Source organism: Thalia democratica, unplaced genomic scaffold, assembly GCF_965202585.1.
Source record: "Thalia democratica unplaced genomic scaffold, ktThaDemo2.hap1.1 HAP1_SCAFFOLD_851, whole genome shotgun sequence".
NCBI lineage: Eukaryota > Metazoa > Chordata > Thaliacea > Salpida > Salpidae > Thalia > Thalia democratica.
Genome location: NW_028139808.1, coordinates 27501 through 37500, shown reverse-complemented (window position 1 = coordinate 37500; position 10000 = coordinate 27501). Strand labels below are relative to the sequence as shown.

General features: G+C 30.4%; 4 non-coding genes across 4 annotated transcripts in view; all 4 read right to left on the bottom strand.

The window, feature by feature from the left end:
- LOC145847229 (5.8S ribosomal RNA) overlaps window positions 1–44 on the bottom strand; it is a 153-nt gene extending 109 nt beyond the window's left edge. The window contains exon 1 of the ribosomal RNA XR_014371160.1: window positions 1–44. This exon is cut by the window's left edge and continues 109 nt beyond it. This is a non-coding gene — a ribosomal RNA (5.8S ribosomal RNA).
- A 182-nt stretch (window positions 45–226) lies between these two features.
- On the bottom strand, window positions 227–2034 carry LOC145847238 (small subunit ribosomal RNA). Its single transcript, XR_014371169.1, has one exon. It is a non-coding gene; the product is annotated as a small subunit ribosomal RNA (ribosomal RNA).
- Window positions 2035–5324: 3290 nt separating this feature from the next.
- On the bottom strand, window positions 5325–5443 carry LOC145847245 (5S ribosomal RNA). Its single transcript, XR_014371175.1, has one exon. It is a non-coding gene; the product is annotated as a 5S ribosomal RNA (ribosomal RNA).
- A 3400-nt stretch (window positions 5444–8843) lies between these two features.
- Window positions 8844–8962, bottom strand: LOC145847244 (5S ribosomal RNA). Its single transcript, XR_014371174.1, has one exon. It is a non-coding gene; the product is annotated as a 5S ribosomal RNA (ribosomal RNA).
- Window positions 8963–10000: the final 1038 nt, after the last annotated feature.

The window sequence follows — 10000 nt, the reverse complement described above, 5'->3', positions numbered from 1 at the left end:
GTCCTTCATCGACGCTCGAGCCGAGTGATCCACCGCTAAGAGATCTCTCGTGTTAATCAATCTCAATGCAACCAAAAAATCGTGTTCAAAAAGAAGCGGCCGCGCCAGCACTTGCGTGCTGAATTATTACTCCCGCTGTCAGGAAGCAACGCGACCGAACTATAACAGTTACAGGGCTCGGTCCCTTCGAAGAAGAGACGTCGCTTGAAATCAAATTTCGATTCGTTAATGATCCTTCCGCAGGTTCACCTACGGAAACCTTGTTACGACTTTTACTTCCTCTAAATGATCAAGTTCGATCGTCTTTTCGAACACCGGCGAGTGCGTTGCCGCACGTACCAGGCTCAATCGGAGGACCTCACTAAACCATTCAATCGGTAGTAGCGACGGGCGGTGTGTACAAAGGGCAGGGACGTAATCAACGCAAGCTAATGACTCGCGCTTACTGGGAATTCCTCGTTCAAGGGAAACAATTGCAAGTCCCTATCCCTAGCACGACCGGGGTTCAACGGATTACCCGGACCTTTCGGCCTAGGGAACACACGATGATCCGGTCAGTGTAGCGCGCGTGCGGCCCCGAACATCTAAGGGCATCACAGACCTGTTATTGCTCAATCTCGTGTGGCTAAACGCCACTAGTCCCTCTAAGAAGTTGTCTCCGACCCAATGGGTCGAGCAGCTATTTAGCAAGTAAGAGTCTCGTTCGTTATCGGAATTAACCAGACAAATCGCTCCACCAACTAAGAACGGCCATGCACCACCACCCACAGAATCAAGAAAGAGCTCTCAATCTGTCAATCCTCGCTGTGTCCGGGCCGGGTGAGATTTCCCGTGTTGAGTCAAATTAAGCCGCAGGCTCCACTCCTGGTGGTGCCCTTCCGTCAATTCCTTTAAGTTTCAGCTTTGCAACCATACTTCCCCCGGAACCCAAAGACTTTGGTTTCCCGGAAGCTGCCGGACAGTTCTTAAGTTCGACACTGCCCGATCGCTAGTCGGCATCGTTTAAGGTCAGAACTAGGACGGTATCTGATCGTCTTCGAACCTCTGACTTTCGCTCTTGATTAAAGAAAACATTCTTGGCAAATGCTTTCGCAGTCGTTCGTCTTGCGCCGATCCAAGAATTTCACCTCTAACGGCACAGTACGGATGCCCCCGTCCGTTCCTATTAATCATTACCTCGTGCTCCGAAAACCAACAAAATAGAACCGAGGTCCTATTCCATTATTCCATGCAACATTATACAAGCGTAAAGCCTGCTTTGAACACTCTAATTTTTTCAAGGTAAACTTGCCGGACCACCGCAACACTCAGTTAAGAGCACCGCGAAGGCACCGACCAACAAGAACAACGAGGCCAGTGCTAGCCTTTCGACCGACCAACCTCGCCGTCCCTATATCCAACTACGAGCTTTTCAACCGCAACAACTTAAATATACACTTTTGGAGCTGGAATTACCGCGGCTGCTGGCACCAGACTTGCCCTCCAATGGATACTCGTTAAAAAGTTTAAAGTGTACTCATTCCAATTGCAGGACCTCGTACGAGGTCTGCATTGTTATTTTTCGTCACTACCTCCCCGAGCCGGGAATGGGTAATTTGCGCGCCTGCTGCCTTCCTTGGATGTGGTAGCCGTTTCTCAGGCTCCCTCTCCGGAATCGAACCCTGATTCTCCGTCACCCGTTACAACCTCGGTAGGCCGATACCGTACCGACGATAGTTGATAGGGCAGTTGCTTTAATGAGATGTCGCCAGCACTAGGCCGTGCGATCCGCAAGCTTATCCAGAGTCACCATTGTAACGACCCGAAAGCCGGTTAGTTTTGGTCTGATAAATGCGCGCCTCACGTCAGTTCGGCGCTTTACGCATGTATTAGCTCTAGAATTGCCACAGTTATCCATGTAAAAGCGTACAATCAAATGAACCATAACTGATTTAATGAGCCATTCGCAGTTTCACTGTACGTGAGCTCGTACTTACACTTGCATGGCTTAATCTTTGAGACAAGCATATGACTACTGGCAGGATCAACCAGATAACTATCCGAGGGCGTTTAAACCCGTTGCTCGACTGAGCGTTTTTACTGTATAAATACAGACCTTTTCTATCACTCGGCTTAAAAGCCTTGCGAACGTTACTGAAAGTCGGCGCCGGCCTTTTGCTGTTTAAAGCGCCAGCCCGCGTCGACTGCAGCATGCAGCTATACAACTGACTGTTCTTTCTCCCGACCAACCGTTTGCCTTCTGCCGGTTAACTCGTCAGCAGCAACACGCCATCTGTCTGCTGCAGTTACCCGCCTCGAGCCGTGCCTGCGTCGGCTACTCGTCTCGACGACTTCGCAAAGCTATAAGCCTACCGCCGCTGGACGCTTGTAGTTTTTCATACGCTGCTCCGATGCGTTTACATAGCACGTTCGCCGCCGCTGCAATAGCCGCGCCTCGGGTGCTAAACAGTAATGCTTTAAGCCCGCTTTCTCGCCAAGTCGACCGAACGCACAAACACGTCTCTCTCACTAGTGTAAAGTAATGCATACGCGTATGATGCTCAAATGTTGTTGTTGAACTTTTTTGCCGATTTTTCCCGATTTTTTTTAAATTTCTTTGTTTCTTTTCAATTTTTTTAATATTTTAAGCTTATTTATGCTACGTTTAAATGTTTTAATACTTTTTTTATACTTTATTTAATATGTTTAAAAGAAATAAATAAAAAATAATATATATAAACTACTTTTTATAATGTTTTAAATATGTTTGTTTATTATAAATAAGCTTTATTTGTATTATTTTTTATTTAAACTTACTTTTTAAATCTTTATATTTGTTTTATCGTTTTAAGCACATTGCGATAAATATAATAAACAAACAATTGAATAAAAATAATAATAAAAAAAAAAATAAAAATAAAAACATAAGCTTATTTTATATGTTTCATTTTATTTTTATTTAATAACCTTTTCAAACCTTAATACTCGTTTTATTTTTTTAAGCAGATCGCGATAAATATAATAAACAAACAATTAAATAAAAATAAATAAAAATAAAATAAAAAAATCAAACATAAGCTTATTTTATATGTTACATTTTATTTTATTTAAAACTTACAATTTAAACCTTTGTATTTGTTCTATTCTTTTAAGCACATCGCGATAAATATAATAAGCAAACAATTAAATAAAAATAATAATAATAAAAAAATCATAAACTTATTTTATATGTTTCATTTTATTTTTATTTAAACTTACTTTTTAAACCTTTATAGTTGTTTTATTTTTTAAGCACATGGCGATAAATATAATAAGCAAACAATTAAATAAAAATAATAACAAATAAATAAAACAATACAGCTAAACTATAAAAAGAAAACTAAATAACTGATAAATACTTGTAAAACATTATTTGAAAAATGTATTTTGAAACACAACACGATTGATTTATAAATAATAATATATTTTTAATTTGTGTAGTTTATTGAAAGTAGTCTCCTTATTTGCTTCTGGTTTTACTTGAGTTACACAACGTTAAATAAACATACTTAACTAAAAATACTGTCATTTTAATAAAACTAAGTACAAATACATTGAATTAACATAGAACTTTAAAAAGCCTTCGCTAGTATCTGTTGGTAACAGTAAATAACCTATTATGACTCACAATACAAGAGTGCGAAATTTATTTTTCATTTGATTTTTCAGGTATTTATTTATTTGTGGAAATAAACTTTTTTATTACATTAGAAACTAATAGAATTTTTCCTATAACTATACCTATTATTATATTTAGTATGCTTAAAAGTAATAAAATGAAACGTCGCGATTATATAATAAACAAACAATCAAACAAACAAAGAAAAAAAAAAAAAAACTATTTTTTTAAACTTATAATTTTATAATTTCAACTATATGTCTTATTTTATTTTCATTTAAACTTACTTTAAACCTCTGTATTTGTTATATATATTTCAACACAATACGATTAAACTATAAGACAAACAACAAAATAAAATAATCACATTAATAAATACACTAAGCAAATAGCTAGAATAAATATAAATAGTTCAATATATACAATATATTTCTTCCATTTTTAAGTTACTTGTTAAACATATTTATTTAAACATGTTTCTTTAGAATATAAAACTAGCAGTTCTACAAATAAAGAAATTAAAAAGCCAATACACATAACACTAACTTTTCATAAATTAGATATGCAAATATGAACAAAATAATAACTAAATTGTTAAGCTTTTGTAAACTGTGAACTTATAAACTTATAATAACAATTGCATATTCACTATTCACAATAGCTTTTTATTTAGTACACAACTGGTCTGTAAATTGTGTAGTTTATTGAAAGTATAATCCCGTTTTGCTTCTGGTTTAAATAAAGTTATACAACACATACTAAAGTAAATTAAATAAAGTAATTCACTACTATCTATTATATAAAACCAATTTACAAAATACATTAAAATAAATAAAAATGAACTTTGAACTTATAATAATAACTGCATATTCACTATTCAGAATTGCTTTAAATTTAGTACACAACTGGTCTGTAAATTGTGTAGTTTATTGAAAGTATAATCCCGTTTTGCTTCTTGTTTAAATAAAGTTATATAACACATACTAAAGTAAATTAAATAAAGTAATTCACTACTATCTATTAAATAAAACCAATTTACAAAATACATTAAATTAAGTTAAAGTGAACTTTGAACTTATAATAATAACTGCATATTCACTATTCAGAATTGCTTTAAGTTTAGTACACAACTGGTCTGTAAATTGTGTTGGTTCTATTCAAGTACTCTCCTTGTTTGTTTTGTTTTAGTTGTATCACATTCAATACACATAATAAAGTAAACCAAATAAACTCTATTAATTTAAACTAAGTACAAATACATTAAGTTAATACAAAACTTTAAAAAGCTTTTGCTAGTATCTGTTGGTAACAGTAAATAACTTATTATGACTCACAATACAAAAGTGCAAAATTTATTTTCGTTTGATTTTTCAAGTGATTTGTTTGTGGACAAAAAAACTTTTAAGTTTTAGTATAAAAGACTAATTGTATTAATTTTAACTCAGAAAATTGTACTCTACAAGATGGTGCCATTATTTTTTCGATATCTCAAACTGGTCAAACCACTTTTTTAGCGCTCTAATTGGTTTAAACAGCAAATAACGTTATCTGATTGGCTTACGTTTTTATTTGCTAATAACTAGAATTTACTTTTCTTTTAAGCGTTAAAGAAATGTAAATAAACGAGTAATATGTATAAATAGGTCAGAAAGAAAAATAGTACAAAAAGATGAATTCAAAAAGCAAAAGCCTACGGCACGTGGTATTCCCAAGCGGTCACCCATCTAAGTACTAACCACGCCCGACACTGCTTAACTTCCCAGATCGGACGAGATGGGGTGTGCTCAGTGTGGTATGGTCGTAGGCGTTTGAAAGCGTTTACAAGCCTTTATAAACCCTTCGGTTTGTTTAAAAAACCTATTTGCACTTGATTTACAATCAATTTGATATTTTAAAATTATTCCTTATAAAATTTTAACCTGAATTAACCTTTTTTTTTGTTTTTTTTTATCAACAGTTACTCCCAAACTGTACTAAAACTGTATTGTAACTGTACAAAAGTGTTTGTTTAAATAATTGTTATCTATAAATTACCTAAGACCAGGACAAGTAGAAGTAAAGTTTATTGAATTATTGAATTAAATAAATAAAATCGTAAAATAAAATAATACAATATGTTTACAATTTGTCATTGATCTATCCATTTATGTTATTGCATTACAAATACAAACATTGCATACATTCAAGAGTATTATTCATCAATCTTTTCAATATAATAAGTTTTAAATTTATATTTATTTTTAAATAATTCCTGACATTTTAGATTACCTGAGATTTTTTTTTAATTAAATTAATTTTAGTAATTATATACTTGACGTTCTATTTTGTTTAATTTGATAACTCAACCATGTTTATATTTTTTTATAGTTTAACAGAACTATTAAACTAAAAGACATTACATACAGCTTCTAAAAGTTTTAAACACCTTAAAAAAGTAATATATAAAATAATTGATAAGAATATTAAACTTATAAAAATTTAGTAAAAGGTTATATAAACGTTATTTAAATTAATATAAGATAGTTAACTTATTTTTTCATTTAATGTGATATAATATAAATATATTTTGAGAGACAATTAATTAACGTAAACAATGTCATAGTGGAAACTGCATGTCTGCTAAAAACGTAAAACGCAAAACTGCTTTAATAAATCACTAAATAACAAAAAAATTGCCTGTCTAGCAGGCGTTCAAATTCAAATGACAAAGAAATTTAACTCCGGCTCTCAAGTATATGTCTTGCGTGACGACTAGCGGGACTCGATCTCACAACCTTCCGCTTATGAGTTAGCTGTCAAGACCAAAGACCCAACGCCACGACAAAGATAAAGAAATATTTTGCTATATAAATAGGTTGATTTTTATAATTTTGTCAATTACAATTACATGTCAATTACAGTGTCAATTTGAATTTAAATTAAATTAATTTTAGTAATTAAATACTTGACGTTCTAGTTTGTTTAATTTGATAACTCAACTATGTTTATTTATTTTTTACTAATTTTAAAATTATTATTATACAATATATTTGTTATATTATATTTATTTTATTACTTAAACTTATTATATACATTTAATATATAATATTATTAAATAACTTTATTAACGAATTAAAAACAAAATATTATTATTATTATGTTATTAATTTAGTGTTTTATTTTAAAGATATATTAAAGAACTAAACAGATATTACCCCTAAAAAACTTTGTTAATAATATATAAAAAGTACTCAAAGTCAGATTCGGAAATATATATACTGTTTTTTTTCATCAATATTGCAGGTCTGCGTAGCCGGGGGCTGTAATCTAGCTGCCAGCAGGCCTGAAATGGTGGCCACTATTGTTCAATGTTCAACTTCAAATTCTTTGAGATTATACTGTACTATCTATCTATTTAACAAATCTATCTAACAAATGTTGTTCAATCTAGGTTGTGGGTACTTGGGTCGAGTAATGCCTTTGACTTACAATCTGTTGTGGATTGTCAATATTTCTCTATCTATCAATAAACAAATCTATCTAATAAATGTTGTTCAATCTAGGTTGTGGGTACTTTGGTCGAGTAATGCCTTTGACTTACAATCTGTTGTTGATTGTCAACATTCCTCTATCTATCAATAATGATTATATTCAATATTAAATGTTGATTAATTCAGTTGTAAGAAAACCAGTGCGCTGGTTAGGTTGGGTAAGGCCTTCGACTTACAATCTTTGGGATTATCAACGTTCATCACAAGTACAGTAACGATCTCATTGAATTTCCAGTTGGAACATTGGATTGTAGTGGTGGCCTACTCTTTTTTGCCTAGTTTGACAAACTATTGTATATATATTGTATAACTTTATTTGTATTATTTTTTTTTTAAATTACTACTTATTATTAAAGAATTAAATTTTCTCCATTGTTTTCTCCATCGCGAACATTAAAAAAAAAAACTATGTATTTGAACTGTTTTTTATATGTTTTGTTTTATTTTTATTCAAACTTACTTTAAACCTCTGTATTTTTTATACAATACGATTAAACTATATAACAGAAAAATAATTAAATAATCAAACTATTGAATAAGCAGTTAAATAGTGTGTTTTTTTATGCTTCTTTCATTTTTAACTTACTTGTTAACCATATTTCTTTTATTAAAGTATAAAACTAACAGTTACTAAAATAAAATAATCATAAAGTCAATACACAAAACACTAACTTTTTATAATTTAAATATGCAAACATGAATATAGTTATGAAGTAAAGTTATTCAAAGCTTATAATTATGAAACTTTTGTATAATATTTTTGTTTTTTTTTTTGTAATAACTACAAAATTGGTATTTTAGTTTATTGTTAGTAACTAAATATTTATATTTATTATACTTAAAAAAAAACTTCTATACTAACTCTAATTTCAAAGCATATTAAAACATACAAATTTTACCAACTAAATATTTATTTTTATTTTTATTATTATAACTTTCAAACATAAGCTTGTATACCTTATATACCTATATACCTCATATAGGAGGCTTGACATAACATAACATTATTTAATTCTTTTTGTTTGAAATAAACTCATTTAGTTATTAGTAAATTACAACATAAATGTTTATAACAATAAAACTAAGATTTAGCTTTTGAGTTAGTAAACTTTGATAGTTTTCTTTTAATAGTTTAATAGTCCTTATTTAAGTTCAAACAAAATTGCTATATATTTAATACACATACAAAAGTAAACTAAGTAAACGTAATTCAATAGTTTCTATTAAGTAAAATTTATTACAAATACATTAAGTTAATACAAAACTTTAAGAAGCTTTTGCTAGTATCTGTTGGTAACAGTAAATAACTTATTATGACTCACAATACAAAAGTGCAAAATTTATTTTCGTTTGATTTTTCAAGTGATTTGTTTGTGGACAAAAAAACTTTTAAGTTTTAGTATAAAAGACTAATTGTATTAATTTTAACTCAGAAAATTGTACTCTACAAGATGGTGCAATTATTTTTTCGATATCTCAAACTGGTCAAACCACTTTTTTAGCGCTCTAATTGGTTTAAACAGCAAATAACGTTATCTGATTGGCTTACGTTTTTATTTGCTAATAACTAGAAGTTACTTTTCTTTTAAGCGTTAAAAAAATGTAAATAAACGAGTAATAAGTATAAATAGGTCAGAAAGAAAAATAGTACAAAAAAGATGAATTCAAAAAGCAAAAGCCTACGGCACGTGGTATTCCCAAGCGGTCACCCATCTAAGTACTAACCACGCCCGACACTGCTTAACTTCCCAGATCGGACGAGATGGGGTGTGCTCAGTGTGGTATGGTCGTAGGCGTCTGAAACCGTTTACAAGCCTTTATAAACCCTTCGGTTTGTTTAAAAAACCTATTTGCACTTGATTTACAATCGATTTGATATTTTAAAATTAATCCTTATAAAATTTTAACTTGATGTAAGTATTTTTTTTATTAATACCTTTTTTTTTTGGTGTTTTAATTACAATTACTCCCTGTAACTTTATTTAAGACTTTGTTTAAAAGATTGTTAACTATATTCTATATTAAATACTATGATAATTAGAAGTAAAGTTTATTAAGTAAACTAGATTAGATTAAACTAAATAAAAAATATTGTTAAAATAAACATGTTGTGTTTAGTTTGTTTTACTATTTCTCATTGTTCTATTTATAGATGGTATTGTTTTACTTCAAGAATATTTATAGTTAGTTTCTAAGGAATATCTCATACTACATCAGATTTTACGATTAACTTAATTTTAGGTAATAAAATATTTGACGTTTAATTTAATAACTCAACTATGTTTATGTTATAAAATGATAGTATATAATACACATACATTATAATGTAATAATATAACTAGTTGTATAGTATAACTAGTTGTTTACTTTAAAATGAATAATTAAGTGGAAGAATTAAAAGAACTCACATTTTTGAAGAGAGCGTGGAAAACCAGAATAGTCTTTTAAAACATTTATTAAATTATCGATAAATATAGAATACAATAGAACTAAACATATAAACGTAACTGTGGTTGCTTAGAAACTAAACAAGAAATTTTTTAATAAAAATATAAAATAGTAAAATAAAATAAAAGTAATATAAATTATATTTTTAAACTAAATAACAATTCACGAGCAATATTAGCGCAATGTCAGAGTATGAGTTTATAATAAAGGAATTGCTTCCTTGGTGTTGATACTTACCTTATTCAAATAGAATACATTTTCAGCAATCAGGCTTGTATTTATCTTAGCGCGCGTAACACAACGTTTGTGGGTTTTGGCACACTTTTGTCGATAGTGGGCGCCCCGCCTCTTAAGTACAGAAATTTCGGGAATTTTCGATTTTCGG